Here is a 27912-nt window from a genome sequence, read left to right on the forward strand (position 1 = left end):
GAACCTTGTCATTCTTTTATTTTAATACTGTCTAGACAGGCTAGGGGGTGTGGCTGCGTTTAAGCAACTTAGCTCTACGTTGTTCCATGGTGCCCTACGGTGCCCGGGTTGACATGGCACGCACATCCGTGCAAACACATTGCGCTGGGTAAAGCGCTTTTAGCCTTTGGGCAACTCTATTGCGCTGGGTAAAGCACTATTAAACTATGGGCAACTCTGTTTAGCTGGATAAAGTGCTATTAAACTATGGGCAACTCTGTTTAGCTGGGTAAAGCGCTATTAAACTATGGGCAACTCTGTTTAGATGGGTAAAGCGCTATTAAACTATGGGCACCTGTCTTTAGCTGTGTAAAGCATTGCTTAACAGCAGGCTATTATATATCTGGGTCCTTTAAAAATATTTAGTTTGTTCACTGATACATTGGCCATGTCACTGCTTTTAATAACATTTTAATCATATATGTCTGGTATTATTTCAAATACTGATTTAAAACATAAATAAGAAGGGGAGTGGTGGGACACGAACCGTGAATGCCTTCTCTTTGTGCATATGCTCTACCATTATGCTATTGCAATTTGGTGTGATTTGCATAAACATTCTTTCTTATGCTCTTCCATGTCAGAATTGCTAACTCTAACTAAGCAATGGGCACACCCCGTGCACACACGCGCAAATACTGGCAGCTATATCGTGGATTTAAAAAAATATATATAATTATTTACTTTATATAAGTGTGATGGGGGTTTACAGTGTCAGGAAGTGTGGTGTTGGGTGCAAGTACATTTGAGCAAACTTGCTCTTGTGTGTTGACATTGTGCTTTTTAAAACCTTGCAGGGGCATGCACATTTAGACTGCTCGGCAGTCGGACACGCCCCCTGCTTTCCTACTCAGTCCATGTAAGAGTTACGGTTGAGTCAGCATGCCCTCATGAATATTCATGGCACGCTGATGTCAAACCATTCAACTGCAGCCTCCGAGTAAGACTTATTAAGTCTTACACGGAGGATTTGTGAATCCAGGGGATTATCATAAGTATCCCAGGCAGTAATCACATTTAAGTACCCATTATCATTAAAAAACAGCATTAATTTCTAGTGAGAACTCCTGGATTTGATTATAAATAGACTTCACAAATGTTTTAGCCAGTCTGCGTAGCATATAAATTGTACCAAACGGAGACATATTTTAAATGGGAGAAGAATAATATTGGCATATTTTTCCAGTGAAACTATGAAAGAAAATCAAATAGGCAAATTGTAATTATTGATAAGGAGTTCTGATGTGAATAAGAACAAAGTTTCAAGAATCTAAGGTGCAATCCATCAGTTTTTTTAATTTTGCATTTGTTTACAAGGATGGTGCATTGATCTTTGTGGACTATTGATAAATAAAAACTGGGTGAGTTTATCACAATGTACAAAATGAATAAAGTTATATACAACTCAGGCAGAGTGAGAAGACATTTTTTGAACTTTAGAGTTTCAAGTGGAGTGTAAAGGTTAAGAGGAGTAGAGGGACACATAAACACTGAGAGTGGAAACTAGGAAGAAAAGAGAATTCATTGCTAAAGATGACTGACAGTTAAAAATAGAGCTTTTAGCAATGGGAGTACAGAGACAGAAGATACATGTCGATAGGGAATGGCCAATGACTCTGTTCACTTTCCTACAAGACACATCAGTACTGAAGAGGGAGAGAAACAGTCTGGCTGGCAGGAATTTAATGTTGTGTTGCTGTTTGATTTTATTATGCCAAATTTTAATACTTATACAAGAGGAAAATGAATTTTCACCACTGGTTGATTTCCAGGCTTTCTACTTGGGATCATGTAATTGCTGTAGATGTTTTGATTCAGCAATAGTCCAAGTTTGATAGTTAGCTCTAATTCTATGTGTGATCACTGAAAAATGCTTATCCTAGAGGGTGACGAGGAGGGTATAGAAAGAAATGAAGTTGTAGTTAAACGTAACTGAGTCAGAATGACCTTTCAGTTTGGTTAAGTTTGTGACAGAAAAAAATATTCCACTTTGTTAAAAAAAAGTTCTCTTGGTGGTACGGCTTGGAGGCAAGTGAGTTCATTTTGTAGGTGACAGAAATGTATCTTATGATCCAAAGTAATATTTGAATGTTCAGAATTCCTTTTGAACAGTTTGTCCACTAGACAGTGATATGGCTATAGGTGCAAACAAATTAAAATTGAGATTACCAAAGAGAATAAGATTACTTTTAGAATGCCACAATCTAAGTTCATTAGCTGAAGTAATCAGCAAACAAAAAGAAACAATAGATGGTAATAATAATAGATGGTAGAAAGTAAAAAGTTGGTTGAATAATGGTGTGGTTTCCCATTGGGTTTGGCAATAGACCAGGAGAGAAACCAAGGCTGCCCATCTAGTGATCTAGGTTTAACTTGAAAGAGAAAGAATTGGCAAATGAACTGAATGAATTACAAGATGAACTGTATGCAACATTCAATATGGATGTAATAGCTGACAAAATAGATATTTTACATGAAAACATTCTGCAGTATGAAAAAAGATTACAGAATATTAAAAGTAAGAAATTGCAGCGTGACATGAATGATTTTCAAACAGGGGCAGTCTTTGCTTGGTTCAAACCATCTAACATGAACAGGAACCAGCAAACAAATCAATTAGAACATGATGATGGACATATACACCAACCAATTGAGAGAGAAAAGGTACATGCAGGAAATTAATCACTTGAGAGACAAACGCCTGCACAAACCAATACAATGGAGCGACAAGCAAATAAAACACCACCAGGGAATTTGCCAGTACGAAAAAATGCTAAGGGTATAGTTAATAATAATTCCAAGAAGGGCCCCCCCCTTTTTCAATGCAATTGAGGGAGACAAATGGGACTACCATCGAGCTGTTCGTACTGAACACACATCTCCCAATCAGCTTTGGCCGGCTAAGAACTTGCTATATTCAACTGGACATATAAGAGAATTTAAGTACCTTTATCTGCTCTTTTTTTCCAAAAAATACAGTATTTAAATTGATTTTAACTGTGTGGAAGGAATATTAGCTGAACTGGAAGTTAGTCAGTGTTTGCTGAATTTTGTTATTTGCTAGTAATTACATGTGTGGGGGTAGTCACATTCTTTGATTTCCTGTCCTTGCCTATTTAAGTGGTACAGTGTGATATATTTTCTGCTTAAAAACCTCAGCTTTGGCCGGCTAAGAACTTGCTATATTCAACTGGACGTATAAGAGAATTTAAGTACCTTTATCTGCTCTTTTTTTTTTCAAAAATACAGTATTTAAATTGATTTTAACTGTGTGGAAGGAATATTAGCTGAACTGGAAGTTAGTCAGTGTTTGCTGAATTTTGTTATTTGCTAGTAATTACAGGTGTGGGGTAGTCACATTCTTTGATTTCCTGTCCTTGCCTATTTAAGTGGTACAGTGTGAAATATTTTCTGCTTAAAAACCTCAGCTTTGGCCGGCTAAGAACTTGCTATATTCAACTGGACGAATAAGAGTATTTAAGTACCTTTATCTGCTCTTTTTTCAAAAAAATACAGTATTTAAATTGATTTTAACTGTGTGGAAGGAATATTAGCTGAACTGGAAGTTAGTCAGTGTTTGCTGAATTTTGTTATTTGCTAGTAATTACAGGTGTGGGGTAGTCACATTCTTTGATTTCCTGTCTTTGCCTATTTAAGTGCTACAGTGTGAAATATTTTCTGCTTAAAACCTCAGCTTTGGCCGGCTAAGAACTTGCTATATTCAACTGGACGTATAAGAGAATTTAAGTACCTTTATCTGCTCTTTTTTTTTCAAAAAATACAGTATTTAAATTTATTTTAACTGTGTGGAAGGAATATTAGCTGAACTGGAAGTTAGTCAGTGTTTGCTGAATTTTGTTATTTGCTAGTAATTACAGGTGTGGGGGTAGTCACATTCTTTGATTTCCTGTCCTTGCCTATTTAAGTGGTACAGTGTGAAATATTTTCTGCTTAAAAACCTCAGCTTTGGCCGGCTAAGAACTTGCTATATTCAACTGGACGTATAAGAGAATTTAAGTACCTTTATCTGCTCTTTTTTTTCAAAAATACAGTATTTAAATTGCTTTTAACTGTGTGGAAGGAATATTAGCTGAACTGGAAGTTAGTCAGTGTCTGCTGAATTTTGTTATTTGCTAGTAATTACAGGTGTGGGGGTAGTCACATTCTTTGATTTCCTGTCCTTGCCTATTTAAGTGGTACAGTGTGAAATATTTTCTGCTTAAAACCTCAGCTTTGGCGCTAAGAACTTGCTATATTCAACTGGACGATAAGAGAATTTAAGTACCTTTATCTGCTCTTTTTTTTCAAAAATACAGTATTTAAATTGATTTTAACTGTGTGGAAGGAATATTAACTGAACTGGAAGTTTTCACTCTGCTCTTCAGTTAGTCCCACCCACCCTCCCTGTTTTTGTTTTGGTGTTGGTGTTAATCTTAGTGGCCTTGCAACTGCCCCCTCTTGTAAATTTGTGTTTGGATACTCCTTCTGGGCCCATCTCATTTGCTCACTCAACTGAGTGCAGTGAGATCATATTCTGATTTCAGGCACTCCTACTGTGTACAAAGAGAGCATCTGGGAAACAGAAAAAAAAAATTTAAGCTTGTTTCCTGCCTTTCCTGTTAAGTGGTATAGACTATTTGTAAGCTTCTGAGCCCCAAGCCCTTCTGTGTTGGAGGGAAGCCTTCTAGCTTAGTTTTTTTCTTATAACTAGCCAGTTTTCTAGTTTCAGCACTCAAATCTGTTTCTTTGATCTCAGCACTTGTTCAGAAAAAAAAAAAAAAAAAAAATTCATCTGCTTTTACTGTACTTGTGTTTCTACCTACTTTTTTACTTTTGCATCATCTTAAAAGTACTCAATTGTATTTATTACTGCTTGGTGTAACTCATTCTAAGCCTTTTGGTTTAAACACTTGGGCTTCGGACCAGTTGTTTTGCACTGAGAGGGTTTGTGGTCTGCACTGTAGTGGCAGAACAGGTAGCTTACATCCTTCTAGGTTGGGAACTGCTGATTGAGGGCTCAGTGTCTGTTATTCTAAAAGTGTATTAATTCTCGTTTAAGCACTTTGGCTTTCAGGCCAGTTATTTTACATTAAGAGGGTTTGTGGTCTGCACTCTTGTGGGAGGAGAGGCTGGACTCTGCCCTTCTGAGCTGGGAATTTCTGGTTGAAGGCTTATAGTGCATGCATATCTGAACTGCTTCTTACTGAAGTTGGTGCGCCTTGTTTGCTGTGGCATAGACTGGATTCGGGCCTGCTGGATCTAGCTTTGTTTGTGTAACTTGAGCACTAATCCAGGCATTCTCTGAAGTATTCAATTGTATTTATTACTGCTTGGTAGTAACTTGATTAAAGTGTAGCTATCATTCTAAGTCTTTTGGATTAAGCACTTGGGCTTCAGACCAGTTGTTTTACATTAGGAAGGTTTGTGGCATGCACTGTGGTGGCAGGACAGGTAGCTTTCATCCTTCTAAGTTGGGAACTGCTGATTGAGAGCCCAGTGTCTGTTATTCTTAAAGTGTATTAGTTCTGGTTTAAGCACCTGGGCTTCAGGCCAGTTATTTTACATTAAGAAGGTTTGTGGTCTGCACTCTTGTGGGAGAAGAGGCTGGACTCTGCCCTTCTGAGCTGGGAATTTCTGGTTAAAGGTTTATAGTGCCTGAATATTTGAACTGTATCTTACTGAAATTGGTACACCTTGTTTGCTGTAGCATAGACTAGATCCAGGCCTGCTGAATCTAGCTTTGTTTATATGCTTGTTGTTTGTTTGTTTGTTATTTCCCTGGAACCCTAATTCCACCTAATACGCGGCTTCTCAGCACTTCTGTGGATCACTAGTGATATCTGCATTGCTTACTGTACTTATTTCCTTGTTTCACTTGAAAGAAAGTTACTGTTTGTCATTTTTGCATTTAAGTTACCTGTAACACATTGCACTTAAGTTACCTGGCACTAAAAATTAAAAGCACTACACCCTCACTCCCCACTGGCCCTGGTTTTCAATTATTAAGGAATTCCCAATATTATTCTAGCATGTCCAAAGGTCAGTTGTCAATCTCCTCTCCGGTCCAGCTGGTGAATCTGGGAATCTTGAGGCAATGTTACAACTGCCTCATGTACACAGACAACCCTCTCCTCCTCCCAACAAATTCCAACACATGTGAGAGATGCAACCATATAGTCAAACTGGAGGCTAAGCTCTCTCAACTCAGTACTGGCATAACCAGTCAGGAGGAGAAGGAAACCACACTCACTACAATTCCAGTCTCACATAGACCTACCACGACAGCAAACCAAACACATAATCACACAAAAACATACTCGGAGGCTCTAAATAAAGATCTGCCAAAGCAGCAGAGACCTCCAAAGCAGACACCCAAGGAGCCGCTACCCCAAAACAAAACACGTGCAACACATATCTCACAAAGCCAGTGTGCCAAACAGTCACAGCCCTTAAGACTAAACAACACACCTGATACACTTGTAATAGGTGACTCTATCGTCAGGCACACTGACGTCCCGCTCACCAGGCTGAACAAGGAGAGGGTCACGGTGAGCAGCCGGTCGGGCGCTAGGATCCGCCAGATAACACAAGCACTCAGGTCACTCCAAGGCAAGTACAAATATGACTCAGTCATTGTCCATGCTGGTGTGAATGACCTGAGACGTACCTCCCTGGACTACATGAAAAGAGACATAAAGGAGCTCTCTGAGCATGTAGCCCAGGCCGGTATGACCCTGACCTTGAGTAGCATCTTACCCTCACCAAGAATGATGCCACAATATGAAGTCAAGATGATCAATTTCAACAATTGGCTTAAGTACTGGTGTCATTCAAAGGGGATCCAATGCCTTGTCAGCTTGGGATGATATGCTCGACAAGCCACGATGCTTCACTAGGGATGGCTTGCACCTGTCACCCCTGGGCTTTTGGATATTGGCAAAGGCTCTTGCTACCCCCATACTGCCTTTTTTAGGCAAGGCTCAAAAGACAAACCCACCTCCATAGGTATCACAAGGGATAAGAAACTAAGAGTAATGCTACTCAACGCCAGAAGTCTAAACCTCAAGATGCACGCACTCGAAACTCTCCTTAGCATGGAGAACATCGATATCTGTGCAGTAACAGAAACCTGGTTCAGGGCTCCCGAGAGCACCCCAGCACTACCAGGTTATACCTCATACCATGCTTTTGGCACCAAAACTTGGACCGAATCACAAAAGGAAGGGGGAGTATCGATATTCATCAAAGATACCCACACCTCCAGGTTGGTGGCAAAGCACGAAGCATCAGAGACTATCCATGTGCAACTAACAGTGGGTAAAACTGCCTTCCAGTTTATAGCCTGCTACAGACCACCCTCCCAAACCCAGGAACCCCACTCGGCCTTCCTGAGAACACTGGAAAATATGAAGGTCTCTCCAAACACCATTATATTGGGTGACTTCAACTACCCAAACATAGACTGGGAGCATTACTCTAGCTCCAACACCCTAGCCCAAAGGTTCCTAGAATTTATAAACTCAAATGCTATGGAACAACTTGTTACCACTACCACAAGAGGGGAAAACACATTGGACCTGATCATCACCAACACGGGGACTCTATGCTCCAGACCAGAAGTGTATCCCTCACTGGTAAGATCAGACCATAAACTAATCTCACTGGATATTCACATCCCGACCCCACCCCCTGCCCAGAAAACCACAGTGAAAAACTTCTCTAAAGCAAATTTCACACTCCTCAAAACTGAGGTGGAATCCTTCAAAGCCCCCGGGCCTGTGGAAAATACGGCCCAGACCGCAGAATCCTTTATAAACACATTCTATGAACACCTTCAGGAATGTATGGATCATGCGATCCCAAATAAAACCAAGACCTAATCCTCCAAAGGCAGACGTCCTGTCTGGTGGACCCCAGCCATAAACAAACTATACAATAGAAGGAGGAAGCTACTAAATGATAGAGCAAAATCCCAAAAAGGGAAGGCATCACTGATCAGTATTAGCAAAAAACTACGGGCACACATAAAATTGTCTAAGGCCAGCTTCGAGAGAAAAATTGCACAGGACACTAAGGATAATCACAAGGCTTTCTTTAGTTATGTTAGGAACCTGGGTGGGAATTCCCAGATATGCTCAGAATTAGTCCAAAATGACAAAAAATACACCGAACCCACAGACATTGCCAACATCCTAGCTGACAGGTTCAGCGCAAACGTCTCCCCCCCCACCAAAAGGGCAAATATCTATCCCAGCAGAGTGCTGCACCACTGACATCTCAGATGCTCAGGTAAGAGCCGCCCTCTCCAAAGCGAAAACACAGCATCAATGGGACCAGATGGTGTCCCAGGCTGCGTCCTACATGAACTCCAAGAAGAGCTAAACCCAAACATAAAACTACTGTTCAATCTCAGCCTTACTACAGGATATGTGCCCAAAGAGTGGCGTACAGCAACAGTGGTCCCTCTCCATAAAGGTGGTGCCTCAACAGATCCTGGAAACTATCGCCCCATAAGCCTGACTAGCTTGGTCTGCAAAGCTATGGAAAGGATCATCATGGACCTCATAAATAAAGATATTGGGGACCTACAAACACTGGATCCTACCCAGTTCGGCTTTGTTAAGGGCAGATCCTGCCTCTTAAACCTGGTTGATTTCTTTGAAACAGTCACCAAGGCCATTGACGAGGGGAAGGTGGTCCACACAGCCTACCTGGACCTCGCAAAAGCCTTCGATACAATACCCCACTCGGGCATTATAGATAAGCTCACCAGCTTAAATATAAACCCCTATGTCACTTGATGGATTGCAAACTGGCTCAAGGACAGAACCCACATGGTTAGAATTGCTGCAGCCATGTCAGACTCCAAAACAGTTACAAGTGGTGTCCCACAAGGCTCAGTCCTGGGACCTCTCTTGTTCGGTATATATTTCTCGGAGGTACAGGCCAACACGGAAGGACTGTGGCTGACCAAGTTCGCAGATGACTGCAAACTGGGCACCATAATTGACTCTCCAGCCGACACAAGCATCCTCCAAAAGGGCCTCATAGAAACAGACAACTGGTGCCAGAGCCATGGCCTCAAGCTAAATGCCAAAAGTGTATAGTCATCCCTTTGGCAAAAACAAAGTGCCCACAAATTACCACATAGGTGGTAATCCATTAAGTACAGAAGAAGTAATTAGGGACCTGGGGACCCAAGTTGATCGCAATCTCTCATTTGACAACCACGTGGCCAAAGTGGTTAGAAAAACATTTTATATAGCCCACCTAATCATGAAGGGATTCACATCTAGATCAGGGGAGGTCATCGTGCCTCTTTACTCATCCCTCATCAGGCCCATAATTGAGTACAATGCCCCTTTTGGGATGTACCTTACCAGACACCTGCAGCAACTGTAAAGACCCCAAAAGTACCTCACCAAGAGGATCAAAGGGCTCAAACAAATGCCATATGCTGCCCGGTTAAAGAAACTCCAGCTCTACTCAGTGGCATACCGCCTGTTCAGAGGCGATCTGTGCCTAACATATAAAGCCATGTCCAACCCGGAATTAATGGGCATGCTGCACCTCAGAAAATCCAAATCCCATCTAGCTACGTGCTTGAGAGACTTGAACCTCAGCACTGAAATAAATAGGACATGCTGGAGGGACAGATTCAATAACCCAGAGGCTCCCTTCACTCTGGAATAAAATCCCAGTCCAGGTTAGGCAGAGTCCCTCATTGACTCTCTTCAAGAGGAATCTTGATGAGTGGATGGGAGGTCGTAGGTTTACCTCGGGTATCACTTCTGTGTCACTGTTAGACAGAGGCACAGTATACTAACCTCAAAATAGGGCATAGCAAAATAAATTTAAAATGGGTGTCGAAAGCCAAACACATTCTGGCTAGGCTTATAAATGCCCTAGGGCAGATTGCCTAGTATGAACCTATGAACCTATGAACAGATTTGAGGAGCAGAGGCCGGAAAGCTCCTGTACGATACAACCAGATAACAGCAACAGGACAAACAGGAATGAATACCTGCAGCAGGAATCAAAGGGGCTGGTAGTGAACCTTTCATCTTTTGAATTAACAGGTGCGCATTTATCAGTTTTGAATAGAGGCTTATCATTTATACCAGCGCAGAAAACTGAGATGGTTGAATTAATCAAAGAACTAAAATTATTTGGTAGGACATTGACTCTTAAAACAATATTTAAAAATACAGATGATGTGCATTTTAATTGTTATAAGAAACCTAGCAGCTTTACACCTAAACCACATCCTATGGTAGAGTCTTTTATATCTGTTTGTGAGAAAGAGATACGTTTTTGAGCATGACAGACCATTTTTATAACTTAAATAATGATGAAATGACTGCACTAAATGAATTACGCAACTTGAAATCTATTGTGATTAGACCGGCAGACAAAGGTGGAGGCATTATTGTCATGGATAAAAGCTTTTATTTAGAGCAAACGATGAATTTATTATCAGATGGTGAAACATATGTACAGATTGGTAATACTGTTTTAAAAGGAATACTAGATAGGATTGAATTTTACCTTTTTGATATGTTAATGACGAATATGTTTTCAGAGGAACTTTTTAAATATTTTAGAATGGAACATCCTATTATTCCTATTATATATGGATTGCCAAAAATTCATAAAAATTTAACATGCCCCCCTATGAGACCAATAGTCTCTAGTAAAGGTTGAGCCACGGAACCATTGTCAATTTTTATAGAGAAGAACTTGCACCCTGTCTTAGATACCTGTGACTCAATTTTGAAAGACACTAAGACCTTTTTACAGAAGTTGTTTACACAGTCAAAGGGGTTGCATCAGAACTTCCTTTTAGTTACACTTGATATTAATTCCCTTTTCACGGTCATTCCTAACCAATGGGGAATTGAAAGGATCAGAGAACTACTTATAAGTAAGCAATCATTCCCCAATGACAAGGTTGGAATGATATGTGGATTACTAGAGACAGTCCTGGAAAATAATGTTTTTAATTGTGGTGACAACTATTATTTACAGAAGATAGACGTAGCTATGGGCACTGCTTGTGCCAATAGCTATGCCAATCTAGCTTTGGTACAATGGGAAAACACATGCTTACTGCAAGGACATGAGTACAGCAGACATGTGCTATGGTATACACGATTAGTGGACGACCTTTTCATTTTATGGGGGAAGTCAGAAACTGAATTAAAAGACTTCATAGATTATTTGCATACAACAACAAACTTTTTGAAATTTACTCACAAATATTCTTATGATAAAATTGAATTATTAGATGTTATGGTTGATAAATCTGGGTTAAGAGACATGAAAACTAGCTTATACAGGAAACCGACAAGGAAAAATTGCCTACTGCATAAAAGTAGTATGCATCCCAGACATGTCAGTAGAAATGTCCTGAAAGGACAGATGATTAGGAATATGAGAATATACAACAGTGATAGTGAACTTACGCAAGCAACAGAAATATTGAAGGATGAGTTTATTAGCAGAGGCTATTCCAACTCTGAAATAGATGCATGTGTCAATGAAACACTGGCAGTAAGAGGAATGAAAGGACGTCCTTATTTCTAAGAGGGAACAGAAAATCAAGAGACAAGGGATAGACAACACATTGATACAAGACTATGGTTTCCTATTACTTATGCCAGTGATATAAATGTGTTTTGTAATGTTTTTAAAAAGAATTGGAATATTCTAACTGCACCCAAGGATTTAGAAACAGTAATAGACTCTGCACCACACTTTTCTTTCATTAATAAAAAGTCTTTAAAAAGGCAGCTATGCTATAAATCACATAATACTATACATGAAGTTACATCACAGAGGAAAGATACTTACCCCTGTAGAAAATGTATAGCATGCAGATATATTTTTTCCTGCACTACCTTTTTTCATCCAGTGAGTAAATTTAAAATAGAAGCAAATATATATGCAGACTGTAGAACTACTGACATAGTATATTTCAGTTTTTGTCAAATATGCAAAGCATACTATATAGGTAAAATGAATAGATGCTAAAAGAACGTATTCTAGAACATATGAGAGACAGTGCGACAGGTAAAGAAACTAATGCTCTAGCCAAACATATTCAAAAAGAAGGGAAAGATCATAATTTTAAATTCTTTGTGCTTGAGGTAGTTAAGAAAGGCATTAGAGGAGGGGATATAAAAAATAAAACTGAAGAACTAGAACAGAAGTGGATTATAAAATTAAATGCAGATAAAATTCCAGGAATAAATGATGCAGTATCACTTAAACCCTTCCTTAAAGCACGACATTTGAAGCACTAAATGTTTATTTATGTTTTTAATATGACATTTAAATATATCCATGCCTTATTATATAATATGTTGCCTTTGCTTTATGTCTATATTTATAATGAATTCAAGTATATTAAATGAAATTAAGAATTTTATCTGCCAAATGGTTGTGATCTAGCTTAGTTAGGCCTATATTATAATAATATGCACATATATATACATGCATTTTCATAGGTAATGTTTGGCTAATATTTTTTTAGTAACATTTATGTTTCTATTGTATCATATATATTGAGATGTTTTTTATAAGTAATTTGTTTAGATATAAGCTGATACAAAAGAATGGCAAAGTAAGAAGTTTTGGATTTTTAAAACATTTTTTATCGAAAGGGAACCACTTCCATGTGTTAATGATTGAAGGTTTAAAATGCTTGGTTAGATAAGATGACATTGTAATACAGTCTGAAGAAGCGATCTGGGTAGATCGCGAAAGCGCTTACTCTTTTTTTGTATAAATAAAAGGTAAATCTGTCATGGAACACTGCAACTTCTTTATTTTACTATTTTGGTTCTTTTGTGTCATTGTTAGAGTGAACTCATTACTCTGTCCATTTTTCTTTAACTTGAAAGTTTCTCTGTTTGACATGTGGGGGATGCATTGAGATATGACTCTATCATGTCAATGTGACTTATTTATCTGTTGATGAAGGTTCAGGTCATTTATCCAGGTATTGGATGAACTATTGGTTCTGCAAGGGTTATAGGAGGTCAAGGAGCACGTTCCTGTCTCAAAAGGTAAAATGCAGATCCCAGTGGAGGAGTCTGTCAGAAACTGAGTACTGAGAGAGAAGGTGATAACTGAAGATATTTAGGACATTTATATTTTAGCATGGATTCTCTAAGGACTCTCAAGATGAGTGATATGTTTAGACAAATACTCATCAAAAGGAGCATTATATTCAATAATGAGTCTGATGAGAGATGAGTAAAGGGTAATTAAACCTTTGTATATACAGGAGATCCCTTTGGCTAGTCAATGAGACAGAATGTAGGCTTTCTGCACTACTACAAAAACATGAAGGTCAAAAGATAAGGAATTATCAACAAGAGTGCATAGATTAGATGTCTTATGATAGTATTTAATTGGAAAGGTATGTCATCTGTATGGTATGATGTGAAAATATTATGTTTGCCAAAATTATATTTATTTTTCATATTTATTTGAGACAATTATCCTTACACCAATTGTTAATATAGTATAACTCATGCTGGAATAATTGAGAGTTAGTGGAGGAATGAATAACAGAACCCAATCTGCAGGCATTTGCAAACTTATATAACCATAGGTCAGGAGTATTGCCTTTAAAGGTCTGAGAAACCAATACCAAATGGAAGAAAGGCAAACACTATGTCTTGTGGTTCAACACTAGTAGCCTTTTTTTTTTTGCTTTCAGTGGTGACACCTGACACCTGCATCTCTTACCATGTGGCTTCTACCAGAAAGGCAGTAAACTGTCTATCATACAACATATGGAGTTATATTTACATTTAGATGTGCAAGTCTATTGACAATGCCTCCACAGGGAAAGGTACCAGCTATAACTCTGAATTTCAAGTCTATTTCATCAATCAAAATCAAAGTTTTGCCAGGTTTTCATACACACTGTATGTACTGAATAACTTTTATCTACTGTTTTGGTGATGTTTTTAAAGAAATAATAAGGTTAATAGGACATGGCCTATATTTGGCAAAACCCATTGATGAGACTACAAGGTTAAGGGATGTTCAATGCCCAGATTAATAAGGTCTGAGATAATGCATTCCATATTTTCACATATGAGGATGTAGTTACCAGAATCTGGGCTTGAGACAGTCTTGTGTAATGCATTCCAGTGGCTATTGTCCAAGCTTCAGGAATACAAACACTAGAAATGTTTAGATTAAAGAGATAAAGTAGGGATTCAGATAGGCCATATTTGCCACTGATAAGCAAGTAACCTGGCATATTATTTGGCCCCATGAATAAAGTGCTTAGTTTTGGAAGGGCCAAAATCACTAGGTCCATAGTAATTGTAATGGTTGGCATGGAATGAGGAATCTGTGTAATAGGTATAACTGTGATTGGTGTAAAATTTTTACTAAATTTGTCAGTTACGACATTAGTTATTTTCTTTGGGTCAGAGTGGGTAATATGATTGTGGACTAGTTCTGGACAGTTGTAGTTAGGTCTTAACTTCCTGACATAGTCAAAGAAAGGTTTTTAGTTACTTTTGGTTTCAGTGGTTATTTAAATTTTATACTCATCTTTGAGCATTCTAATACAAACTACCTCTTTGCTAGTTGTTTAGGTCTGCACTTAAAGGGGGTAGAATGAAATCTCTTACATTATGTAACATGTTTCTTGTCTTCTATAGCTTATTTTTATGGTATTCCACCATAGTTCTCTTTTTAATTGTCATTATTTTACTTGGTGCAGATAGGGAGTACCTTATCACTACAACTGTTCAAGGTGGAGTAGAACTAATAAGTATGGGATCCATTAGAGGAAGAAGATTTGCTTTTGAGAATCCCCTTAACCCAATGGTATTTGCAAGAGAAGCACAACCAGTTTTAAAGGAAATGGTAACTGATTTCTGCCTCAATTTAATGAGGGAAGATGATACATATGGAGTGTATAAAAATTGGCCAGTTTTGTGAGGATAAAATCAAAGTTATGTGGACCTTTAATAGGATGGATAAAGTGGCTGGGGTGCCTTCTGTGCAGAGTCTGAATGTCCTCCCTGTGGTCAAGTAGGTTTCTTCTGGGTGTTCTAGTTTCCTCCCACATTCCCAAGATGTTCTGCAGGTGGATTGGGCACTCTAAACTGGCCCTTGGTGTGTGTGTGTGTGTGTGTGTGTGTGTGTGTGTGTGTGTGTGTGTGTGTTCTGTGGAAGGTTGGGCACCAGGCTGACAGCTCAACACCATAAAGCTCTACTGCCACTAGTTCTGCGGACCAATGACCCACTGTGGCAACCCCTAACGGGAACAGCCGAAAGAAAAAGAAGCAGGATGGATAAAGTACAGCTGTGTAAAAACGTACCATAGTAGTACATTTCCTTCTTTTCACTATTGCAATGTTCTAAATGGGGGGATCTTCCACCCAGGGCAGCCCAACTCTTGGCCAGTATACAAAAGCCTAATGATCTTGTAAGTGCCGTGTGTCACACTTATGCTCCCCACACAAAACATAGGGCAAAGAATGGATGTATGGATGCAACTATCCAGAAATGAATTGTCCTAGAAGAGAACAGTCTCCATAGGACAAAGACGCCCATGCATTTCCAGAAAGAAAAATGCAGAAGAAAAAAGGAAAATTCTCAGCCAGAAGGGAATCTAAAGCAAAAACTAAAAAAAAAAAGGAGGTTGGAGTGAGGAAGTGAATACTACAACAGTGAAGAGAAAGGCATCTACTGTTATAGTAAGATTTTAAACAACTGTACTATGCCCTTCTATATCATTTAGCATTCTAAACAGAAGGGAGAGTAAAATAGGTCAAGAAACAGAATGGGAGGTGGAAGGCAGAGAAGAGCCCTCAACAAACCCATATAAAATGGTTTCAGTAAAACCTGCTATGGCCTTTGAAACCATATCTAACTTATACTGGTTAGTAACGCTATGCACTGAAGATCAAGTAGCAGCTTCATGGATGGAATTGGTATCCAACCCCTTGAAAAAGGCACCAGAAGAGGCAACAACCCTAGTGGAATGAGCTCTAACAGCAGTAGACAGAGAATTGCCGTGAAAGTATAACAAAAGGAAATGGCCTTAGATATCAAGGAGGAGATGGTTTACTTAGAAACAGCCAAACCCAATGTGCTGGGATGAAAGGAAACAAAAAGCTTATTAGACTTATGAATGGCCTTAGTTTTATTCAAGTAGTACCTGAGCTGTCTGTGCAAATCCAAGGTATGCAAGACCCTCTCACTAGCAGACTGAGGAGAAAGGAAAAAGGAAGGGAGTTGTACTGACTGATTCAAGGACAGCTCATTTATTACCTTGGGCATAAAAGAAGGATTAGTATGAAGGGACACCCTGTCCCTGTGAAAAGCAAAAACGGAGGAATGTCCATAAGGGCCTGGAGCTCAGTAACCTTCCGAGCAGAAATAACAGCCAGCAACAAAACAGTCTTCCAGGTACAATGTTGTAAAGAAGCAGAATTTGTAGGCTCAAGAAGAAGCCTGAGTCAACTTTTCCAAAGCAAAATTAAGGTTCCAAGGAGGAGGAATAGGTTTTCTTGGAAGCCTAATATCCAGGACACCATTAAGAAACTGTCTGACCTCAAAACAAGAAGCCAAATGAGGATTCAAGGGCAGACAACCAGAAATGGCTGACAAATGAACCTTCACAAAAGAATAAGCCAGGCTAGATTGGAGCAACTAACACAAATAAAACAAGACCAGAGGAACCATCACTGAAAAAGGGTCATTGTTATAAGCATGACACCAGACAGAAAATCCTTTCCATTTAGACATATAAGATTTTCTCGTTGAGGGTTTCCTTGCCTGCTGTAAAACCCTGAGCATGTCCTCAGAAAAGAGGTGCCTAAAAGGGATCAAACCCAATCAGCCACAGTGTCAGTTAAAGAGTGGACAAGTGAGGATAGATGAGAGGCCACTAATCCTTGGTGAAGAGATCCAACCAATGAGGTAACTTGTGGGGATTGCCCCTGACCAGATGCATTAAGAGGGGAAACCAGTGCTGCCTTGGCCAAAAGGGTGTCATTAGCAAGATTTTGGGGTAGTCCAGCTGAATCTTCTGCACGATTATTGGTAGTAGAGGAAGAGGAGGGAAAGCATGAAGAAACATTCCCTTCCAAGGAGAAGAATGGGTATCCATCTTCCATGCCAGATGACATGGCACTTTGGAACAGAGACAGCAAGCTGCCTGTTCAGAGGCGAAGCAAAATTAGGGGTTTTAATTGGCCATTTTATTTTGTTTCACTCATGGTTCTGATGATTTCTTAACAGATGAAAGCACAAACCATGTATAATTTTGTGGCTTATTAAAGTTCTTCCTTCGAGTGCTACCTGGTCATTTTTTCTTCATTCTTGGTAATTCTCCGTTCCAGTGCTGGTCTGTTGCTAGCTGTTTTTGACACTGCGTGAAGAGTTAAGTGATAACTGAGAGCCACCTCCCAAGCCTGAAGAGCCATCCTGCACAGAAGGTAAGATTTTGTGCCTCCCTGCGTGTTGACATGCCACGTCACGATAACATTGTTTGTGTACATCTTCAAGGGGCCTGTACAGGAATATGGGCCAGAATCAGCCCTCATCTCTTTGATGTTGATATGGTCTGACTTCTGATGGGGGCAGAGACCCTGAACTTTCAGTTGACCAAAAGAATCTCCCCACTGCATGTCTGAGCCATTGCTGAACAATTCTAGAAAGGGACTGGAGGCTAAAAGGGCAGGCATGAGTTAAAAGAAGACTGTTGAATCCACCACTCAAATTCCTTCTTTAGACATGGAAGGAGAGGTGCTGGAATCCAGAGGGTGAAAATGCTGCAGCCAAACTGACCTGAGGAACAATTGAAGCTTCCATGTATGTAGTGCGGCAAGAAGGAGCACTGGAAAAGAAGAGCCCATGAATCTCAGAGCCCAAAGAAGCTCCCTGGCTAGCATGGCAGTCAGAAGGAGAAGAAACTGAAAGAAGGTTGTCAATGATAAAACTTTTGGAGGTGGAAGAGAGGCCAACATTGCCACTGTCTGAATCCTGCATCCCAGATGCACATGAACATAAGCGGGAGTTAGGACAGACTTTTGGAAGTTGATAGTGAACCCCAGACTGAAGAAAAGAGATGGTGAACTCCAGAAGCAATAGGTTGGAGCTTGCAGAAAGCAGTCACAGGAGCTAGGCATTTTGTGAATACCCTTGGGACAGTAAAAAGGCTAAAGGGCAATGCAAAGAACTGAAAATGAAAGGAAGACAGAGAAATGTAAAAATGTCTGAAAATAGGGTGAATAAGCATATGAAGGTAAGCCTCTTTCAGATCCAATGACACCAGAAAAGTCTTGGTAGTAAAAGAGGAAACAGGGTTTGAAGAGTAAGCATCCAAAAAGAAGGGACATTGAGAAAGGTGTTGAACCAGGAGATAACCAGAATAGGTCTCCAAATGCCGAACTTTCAAGGAACCAGGAACATCCTGGAATAAAAATCCTTTCCCACTTGGGAGGGGGACAGATTGAATGGTTGCTTGATTCACCAGCAACCTTAGAAACCCCAGAAAATGAGGACATTGCTCTAGAGGAGATTGGGTAATCCCTGAAAAAGGAGGGAGAGACTTCCATACCATGAAGTAACCCTGATGGATGATAAAAAGAAATCAAGAGATTGAAGTGAGGAGATGCCAATTTAGAAGGCAAAGAAAAAGCTGAAGGGTCAAAGGAACCTGGTTTAAAAAGGGAGGAGGGGTTGTCAATAGAGAAGCAGGCTTATCAGATACATGAGACACTGGGCCATAGAAATCTGAAAAGTCTTAGCAGAGGGGCCCGTCTAACACCCTTTCTCCCCTTGGAGGCCTGGTGTGGTTTCCTATAAGCAAAAGCAGATCTAGAAGGAAACTTCCTCTAGACCTTAGGGATAGGAGAGACAAAAATATGTTTAAGGTCCTGCAAGGCTTTGCATTTCTCTTGAAGATACTTAAACATGTCAGCAACAGCAGTCCCAAAAAGACGTTTATTATCCAAAGGTGCATCAAACAATTTGGCCTTGATGTCCTTAGGCAGAGACTGTAGATGATGTCAAGAATAACGCTTCATGACAGACCCAAAAGCCGCAGCCCTGGAAGAGGCATCAGCAACATCATAGCTACACTTAATAGAGTGACGAGCCCCTTGAGAAGCAGAAGTTAAAATAGATAAGGCAGAGGATTTGCTTTCAGAATCAAGAGGTCAGAAATAACCTAACAAGCCTGAGCAACCAAGGCCAGAGCATACATGGTCATGTGAATCTGGAAATTAATGGCCTTAAAGACCAAGGTAGAAGCAGTGTAAACATTCTTACCAATCCTCTCCATTGCCCTACTATCCTTATCAGAAGGCAAAAGTTTGGAAGAGAACAAGAGCTTAGAGGGGTTTGCCAGTAGAGAGACACCAGAGCAGGATCTGAAGAAGGACATTCAAATAAAACTTGACAGTCTTCAGGAACCTTGTAAAACCTATCAGGTTTCTTGGGAGCAGGAGGCTTAGAATCAGGAGACCTGGAAGCAGCAATAAAAGTATCTAACAAGGCAGCCACCACAAGAGGAACTGCTGATGGTTTAGGATTATCTACATAGAGCAATTCATAATATATTCTCTGAATATCAGCCAATTGACAAGAATCCCACTTAAAGTATTCCATCATCCTAGCAATTTTGTCCACAAAGGACAAGTCCTCAAAAGGATATTCTGGGTGAATAGACTCCTCGTCATCAGACCCATAAGGCAAAGGCATCTGTGAAGAATAGGACAAGGACCCCTCATCAGACACTAAATCCTCATCTGAGATATCTGATTCCCTAAGCCATTTAGAAGGGGTAGAGGCCCAAGGAGGAGAATGTACTGAAACCCCTTGAGGAGAATTTAGGGCCATCAAGGCAGAAAACAAGCCCTGAATAAACTCTTGCCATTCCCTTTGAGGACCCTTAGGAAGGACAGAAACATACTTAATTTTTTGTCTTTTCATTGAAGGGACATCAGCCCAAACAAATACTGGAGGTTCTGACCCTTGCCACGGTTGGATAAGAAGACCCAGAACCTCCTCCCTAACCAATATCTGTGGAATCCCTCTAGGACCCTCTGAGATAATCAACTGTGGTTCCCCTCAACATCTGGAGACACCTCCAAAGCCTCAGAGAATGTGCAAAAATATGGATCCATACCGGCCTCTGACTGGGTCACAGCAGAGGAATCTAGTGTAGACACTGAATGACCTACAGAGCTATTACCTGCTTCTAGAGGGATGTCCAGTGGAAGCTGGACAGCAAAGGAATCTAGTTGAGATTACTTGGCCTTCTTCTTCTTCTACTAGTGGGAGTATCTCATGATTAATGGATTCTGCCATGGCACCATAGGCTAACTATTTAAGCTGTTGGTTTTCAAGATAAATGGCCAAGGAAGACAAACAACTTCTGATTGTCTTAGGCACAAACACCCTACAGATACTACAAGAGGTATGGTTGTGGGAAACACCCAAAAAAAGACACTGTTCATGACAATCCTTATGGGGAATCCGGATTCCACACTGACATTTTCCCTTCTTGGGTGACGTGAACTATCAGTAGCAAAATAAAATACAAGACTAAGAAAAAAAAACCAGTCTCAGTGGGGTATCTGTCTGGCAGATAGGTGTTCAGCACAGCAACAAGGCATTCAGGCCAACTAGCAATAATGGAGTTCAAATCGGTGGCAAAGAAGTTCTGGGTAGTTGCATCTTTATGTCCCTTTTATGCCCTACATTCTGTCTGGGGAGCATAAGGGTGACATACAGGATACAGCTCATACAGGGTCATTAGGATTTTGTATATTGGCCGAGAATCGGGCTGTCCTGGATGGGAGATCCCTTCTATTTGGAATACTACAACACTGATACAGAAGGACATCTATTTGTACAAAGGAGTTAGCAATTATAATGTCAATTAAACATTGGCCATCTTGACCACTAATTGTGTAGGTCAGCCACTTTATTGCTAGATAATTTGACAATTGGTCTGGCAGTTGGCTTAGAGGATTAAGGAGGAGTTAATGAGTTGTTTCCTGTGGGTCTACTTTATGTTCTCGAAGTCCGAGAATATGGAATGCAATATTCTCGACACGTGTACACCGAAAGTGCAAAACATCAAAAATGTAAATGTAAATCTCCATAGGTGCAGGGGGGCTTGTCCCCCTGCCTACACTAGTTAAAATTTTTTTTGTGTGTATTTGTTTTTTTTTTTTTTTTTTTTTTGGACTTCGATTGTTTAATAGTTCGATGTGTATGGTTCGATCCATATGCATTCGAGCTATTAAACTTTCAAGGTCCTAAAGTAGACCCTTTTCCTGTGATCCATTGCTGCAAGGTTTGATTCCCACAGTCACCATTGCCTAACTGTGTGATTCTCAGCAAGTCACTTAACCAGAAACTGCTAATGGGCTGAGTCTGAAAAAAAGGTCCAATGAGATCAGTGCTCTACCCAAGGAAAAAAATACAAATAAAAATAAATAAAATAAATTGAAGTCCCCAAATACAATTTTGGGATTAAACATTAGCATATTTTTGTGATAATAAGGGGAATGTAGTAATTAAACTTGATTATTGTGATTTGGGGCATTTAAGAGTTCACATTTGGGGTCCCAAGAAATCAGTCATGATATGATTATGTTCCTAACAAATACTGATACTCCTGTACAATTACCAGTACGATAGGCACTAAACCAAGGAATAGATGGAGCATGTTTATTGCTCTGAAACATCTCTGAAACCACACACACACACACACACACACACACACACACACACACACACACACACACACACACACACACACACACAAACTTTTGTTAAGACTCCGCTCACTCAGTAGAGTCCCTGTAATATGTTCCAAACCTGACATCACTATGTTGATATGTCCAGCAGATACTTGCTGCCTAAAAAACAGGCACTATGCAGTCAGCAAATGTTTTTCACAAAAATGTAACAATCATGATAGGAGAGGTACTGACCTTCCCTGGCCAAACAGGAAGGCTTGTCAGTAATTTCCTTTCAACCTGGACCCACCCCCAGGATGACACATCTTCACAAACAATTATTAATGCCAATTATCTTGTATTTGAATCTTGGCATCATTCTTGTTGATGGCAAAATGTCACTCAAAATCAATGTGATTTCCACCTTGGACATATGCATAGCAAGAACAATGTGTCCTTCTGCATGCCCCTCTGCTTAGAGTGCCTAAGGTCATCCACGCCCCTATCAACCACTAGTATATCACAGTTGTGTTTAACAGGATGGAGGGATCCAAGGGTCCTTTTTACATTCTGGATCCTGGCTGTTGATAGGTAGCTAACCATCAATTTACTGTTATACAGCTTTGTGAGTGTGATGTCTGTATGCCTGATGGGTTAATGTATTTACTATTAAAACATCACCATGGATGGATGAAGTCTCAGTGAGCCTTAACAGCTTGCAGTCTGCACCATTGAGACACTTAGAAGTATGTGTATTGGCTACAGACATGAGAAGTGAAGGAGTGTTGCTCTGTGAACTAATATTTGAAGATTTTTAATCCTTACTTAGGAAGCTTAGGTGATGGTCTGTTCACAACATCATCATAAGATTTTCATGACACAAACTGAATTTCCGTCAACTTATCCTACCCTAAATCTCAGCACCTAACCACTCTCCACCTGACTACCACTCCTAGGTCACCCTGTTATAAAATTACATTTCACAACAGACTTCCTCATTAAAACATATCCTCATTCTTAATGGCTTTAGTATGAACCTATTACATGACAATAACTCTGAATTTGAAGTCTGTTTCACTAATCAAAATCTTGTACAACTAGTGAAGGAACCCACTTGACCAAACCTCAGATCTGCTTACTGCTCCATCCAAGACAAGGTTGTCACCCATAACCCCAGCATCATTTCTGACCTGTCTATTCTCCTATGCCCCATCAGTGAACACTATTCAATAATATTCTCCATTCACATAAAGAAACCCAATGTGCCCCTTCACACTGATAACTTTCTACCCTAAAACTGAATAAATGACTAATGCTATCAAATAAGAACTCTCAACAAGACTAGTCCAACTTTTTATTCTTTAAAAAAAATCAGAATTAATCACAACCATTGTTAACTATCTTCAATCATCACAAGATGGGAACTTCCCCCAAATATCCAGACTGTGTAAATCCAGCAAAAAAAAAATACACAAAATATATATATATGTCTGTCTTACTAAAGACAAATACAGAGATGAAGTCTGGGATCAATGGAAATCTTTACCAACCCCAGACTCCTGGTATACTTTCACTCAACTGATATAGCCAAAAAAGCCAATGGATACCACAAAGCAAACTTCATATAGCAGTCCCAAGACAACATCCTTCATAACTAAAATAAACTTTGGAACTTAACTGAACCAAGTCAAAGGTTGTTCCCTCTTAAGAGCAGTCAAAACACTGACACTATAACTACAAACTAATAAATTAACTCTCTAGACTTCCTTAAATAATTAATTAACTTCCTCACCACCTCCACCACTCCAGTATAACCAACTTCAAGCAACATTTCACCTCTAGCCCCACAACAGGTTCCTCCCATTTTGCTTCAAAACTATTACCCCCTCACATATAGAAAAACAGTTAATAATTCATTACTAAACACACATTGGGAGCATTTATTAAAATATCATTAAAATTAGCTAGCACCTTCACAATGAAGTCTTCAAGGAATCTGACAAAGGTAGCCTCAAAGTTCAATAAATTGTCATGCTTCTTATATAATGAAACATTGTGAGGTGACAACTGTTTTCAGTAAGTATGAGGTTGTCACTGCACTGATTCATCAATAACTTGTGCTATCAGGCTGGCTAGGGAATGGACAAGGGCTGAGTGAGATTCTATAATGGTCAGTGCAGATGAAGGAGTATGAGAATGCTGAATTCTTAATAACCTACTCTTGCTAGTAGATAGAAAATGGAGTGGATTACAGAATGATGATAGTATGATTTGTGACTAATGATGCAAGAATATGAGATGTCGTTAATGCAGACTCTGAATACAATAAGAAATCGCAATAGGATTCACAACAGCAAAATATGTAAAAGTGACAGCAATATGTAAGACACACTGCAAATTTAAATCAGATTGCCTATCCCAATTGTAACTTAGATGAATAGATCTAAGCTGCTACTGGGTAAATTAGACCAACAGCTTCAGTTTTCACAACAGTTTATACAAGCAGCAATAAAGCAACAGCCTTGATCAAAACTGAGAGCAAGTGGAACCAATAGCTGAAATACAAAGTTAATTTGGTATCTACTAGCTAGTAGCAGTAATGAACAACAGATAATATAACCCAATAAATCCATGAGCAGTAACTGCAAAGCAATAGTTGCAGATAGTCTAAGCAATAGCTCCAGCAGAAGTAACTGTAAAGCAAATAGTTACAATGCAGTAAGAGTAGAGCAGAAGTACATCAGCTAGTGTAATCCAGTACTCCCTGGATCAGTACTACAGAGCATACAGTTTAAATGCTGTAACAGTACAGCAGTCAGCAACAAGCAGCTATGCACTGACAACAGTGATAAAAAGTTCAGTCAGAAGCTGATATAATAAATTAATTTGGTATCTTACTACCTAGCACTAGTAATTAGCAACAGTGCAAAAACTGTATGAAAGAGTTCTAGTAAAATGCAACATTACCTTAAATATTTCCAGTAATGAATAGCAGCGTAAGAGCAGAAAGGGGCAATAGTGCAATATTACTTAAATGTAATATAACACTGCAGTCATAAAAAACAAATGTGCTAATTTCACTAATGCAAACAGATAACCAGATGTTCAGTCAATCAGTTAATAACTTAAAAAAAGAGGCAGCAATTTAAGTAAAATCAATCCCAATAGTGCAACTAAGCTGAGACAGAGACCATGAAATGTAAATTATCCGTCACAAAGATGCAGAGGTTGCCTCAGATTTTGTAGACTAGGTTGTTGTGCTGGTTACCCAGAAGGATTAACATTTCTTTGAACTGTGCAAATCTCTCTGGTATTTGAAAATTATAAATGCCCACCTACTCTCCACACAAGCTGACCAATCAAAATTCATCTAACACCCTCATAGAAAGTGACCAGTCAAAAGAAGCCCTCTAATCCTTCACTGAAATCCAAGCACAGGTAGCTGTCACGTGGAATCATCTATTCTCACCAGAGGCTTGAACTCTGGAAGCCCAGTTCTAGGATGCAGAAGTCCTTATTGTGAGATGAATCAGTAAGAAATCATAAGAGAAAGGGCTTTATGGTCTTCTCCTCCTTCTCTGTTGTCTTCTGTTACCTTCACCGGATTGTGCTTTAGAGAATTGTCAGCTGCCTAGTAATGAAGAACAGTGAACTGACATTTCTGTATTTAAAGTCTATAAGGCTCCACCCCCACTAAGACAGCCAATCAAAACTAGGCAATTCAGTCCTTCACTGGAACTTGAACTCGGGTAGCTGTCATTTGGAAACCTCTTTTCTCACCAGACACTGTTCTTGCAGTGCGTTGCATCGGTAAACACACAGATGAAAAATGGTTTTGTGGTCTTGTCCTCTTCCTCTGTAGTCATCAGTTGTCTTTTTCCAAATTGCATGCTGTAATGTTATCAGAAGCAAAAAAGATTTTTTTAATCAAGCTTATTTATTCAGCACAATTTAACTTGCAACATGAGTCCACATACATTAATGATAAAATTTCAAGAACATTTTCCATTTTTGTCTTTATGTATTAAATATTTTTCACATAACTTCACTGAGTCTTTCTTTATATCATGCTTTCATATTTTTCATTGCTTACAAGTCCTCCTATATCATACATCTTTTTAACACCTTTATTGAATTATCACTTAAGATATAGGTAAACGTGCATTTAAATACAAGAAAATAAACCATGTTAACGTGTCCACATTGATACATTTATTATTAGTCCAGCATTACATAAATGAATCAATTCCTGCCTCCCCTTAAATCTTACTTGCTACAAAACATTATTCTGCATGCATTGCTCTCACAATTTCCATTTTTTTCCCTCTGTAACTTGTTCCTACCTTTTATTTAAAGATCCCATATCCAGTTCTTTTAGTTCTGTTACAATATTCACTGCTTCAAATACAGTTGGTTTAAACTTTTAATTCCATTTTCTAGTAAATGTTTTTTTTTGACAGCCACCATAATTAAATGGGCCTTACTATATCTAGGCAATTCTGATCCTGTATCCCAGCTCAAAAAAATAATTGTGTTAGTTACACCCATTTGCTCACCCAATATTTCTAACCAAGTACTCCGTAGGGAATTTTTTAAATCTGCTAACTCATTACACTCCCAAAACATATGTTCCCTGTTACCTCTTTCTTCTCCATCATACTTTCAACATTTGCCATCTACCTGAAGAAAAATTATTTGGAGTCTGCTTCAGGCATAAAACAATTATGCAAACACTTCCAAACAAAAATCCTGAATCTTCTAGACTTTGTTGTATATTTGGGAGTCATACATATATCCCCCCATTGTTTCCTTATGAATTGTTTATCCAGTCTCTCTTCCCAATATTTTGTAACCCTCTCTAATTGATTCATATAGTTATAGTGCAGTATTTTATATTCGCTGCTAATTATTGTTTTTTTTTAACAGCAGCTTCTATTCTGGATCAACTAAAACCTCTACCAGAACAGGTCTTTCACTTAGGATTCCTGTATCCCTTTCTCTTTGCCTGTACTCTGATATCAATTTGTGATAGGGAAGGCAGTCTCTAGCCTTCAGTTCAAATCTCTTGGCCTCTTCCCATTCTATTAAATTTCTTTCATTAGTTATTTGGTCCCAATATTTTGATTCCTTTTACAATTTCCTAAATTAAACTCCAGCCCCCTCTTGCTTATCCTCTGTATCACTAATTGCCGTTATCCCTATAGGCAGAATCTCTTTTTTTCTATTCTCATGTTGGCTTAATTCTTAGAATACTTTCTGCTATTTTATAAATATAATATTCTGTATGACTGTTGTTATTCTCCATAACAATCAAAAATCCCACTCTGTCATAATTTTTTGAATTTCTCCCTTGCTTCATCATCACTCCTTTCTACTTTGAATTATAGCTTTCTGCTTGTGTTATGTATATGAGCCTTAACTGCGTAGCTGTAAAATATCCCTTCATATTAAGTAATCCTTAACCACTTGTTCCCATATTATACATCCTGATTACTATTTTGTACACATTGATCTAAAAATGGCATTTATTGTTTAAGCACTTTATTTTTCTCCCTCCTTTAAACATGCCACTTCCATTTTTTTAATTTCTTTTAAAATGCTTAATATAGCATCTAAAATTTGTTTTTAATTTTTAATTTTCATTTTCTTATAATTACTTTTTGGCTCCCAACAGCATTAAAATTAATAAGACCTTGTTATATATTGCCATTTCTAACTCTAAACACCAACTCAAAAACATCATGTCATAAATTAATACAATTTGTTCTCCTATAATTATTTGTATCAAAGCATTCTGTAAGGAGTTTTTAAACTCTATCAGCTCAATATATTCCCAAAATACATATTCCCAGTTTCCTCTCCGTTTCCCTTCACATCCCTAGCACTTACTCCCCACTTGAGTGAAAGTCATTTGAAGTCTACTTTGTACAAAAATACCTTGGCAGGCATTTCCACACAAATATCCTGAGCTGCCTGGACTGTCTTGTATTTACATGCCCCACAACTCTCTTCCCATTGTTCCTTCATAGATTCATAAATTCGATGATTGGCACTAGCTAATGCCCCATAGGGCCTTTCTAAGCCTAGCCAAGTTTTCCCAAAAGAATAATGATGCCATGTATCCAGACAGGAC

This window comes from Protopterus annectens, chromosome 1.part1 (assembly GCF_019279795.1).
Source record: "Protopterus annectens isolate FY-2018-M chromosome 1.part1, PAN1.0, whole genome shotgun sequence".
NCBI classification, from domain to species: Eukaryota; Metazoa; Chordata; order Ceratodontiformes; family Protopteridae; genus Protopterus; species Protopterus annectens.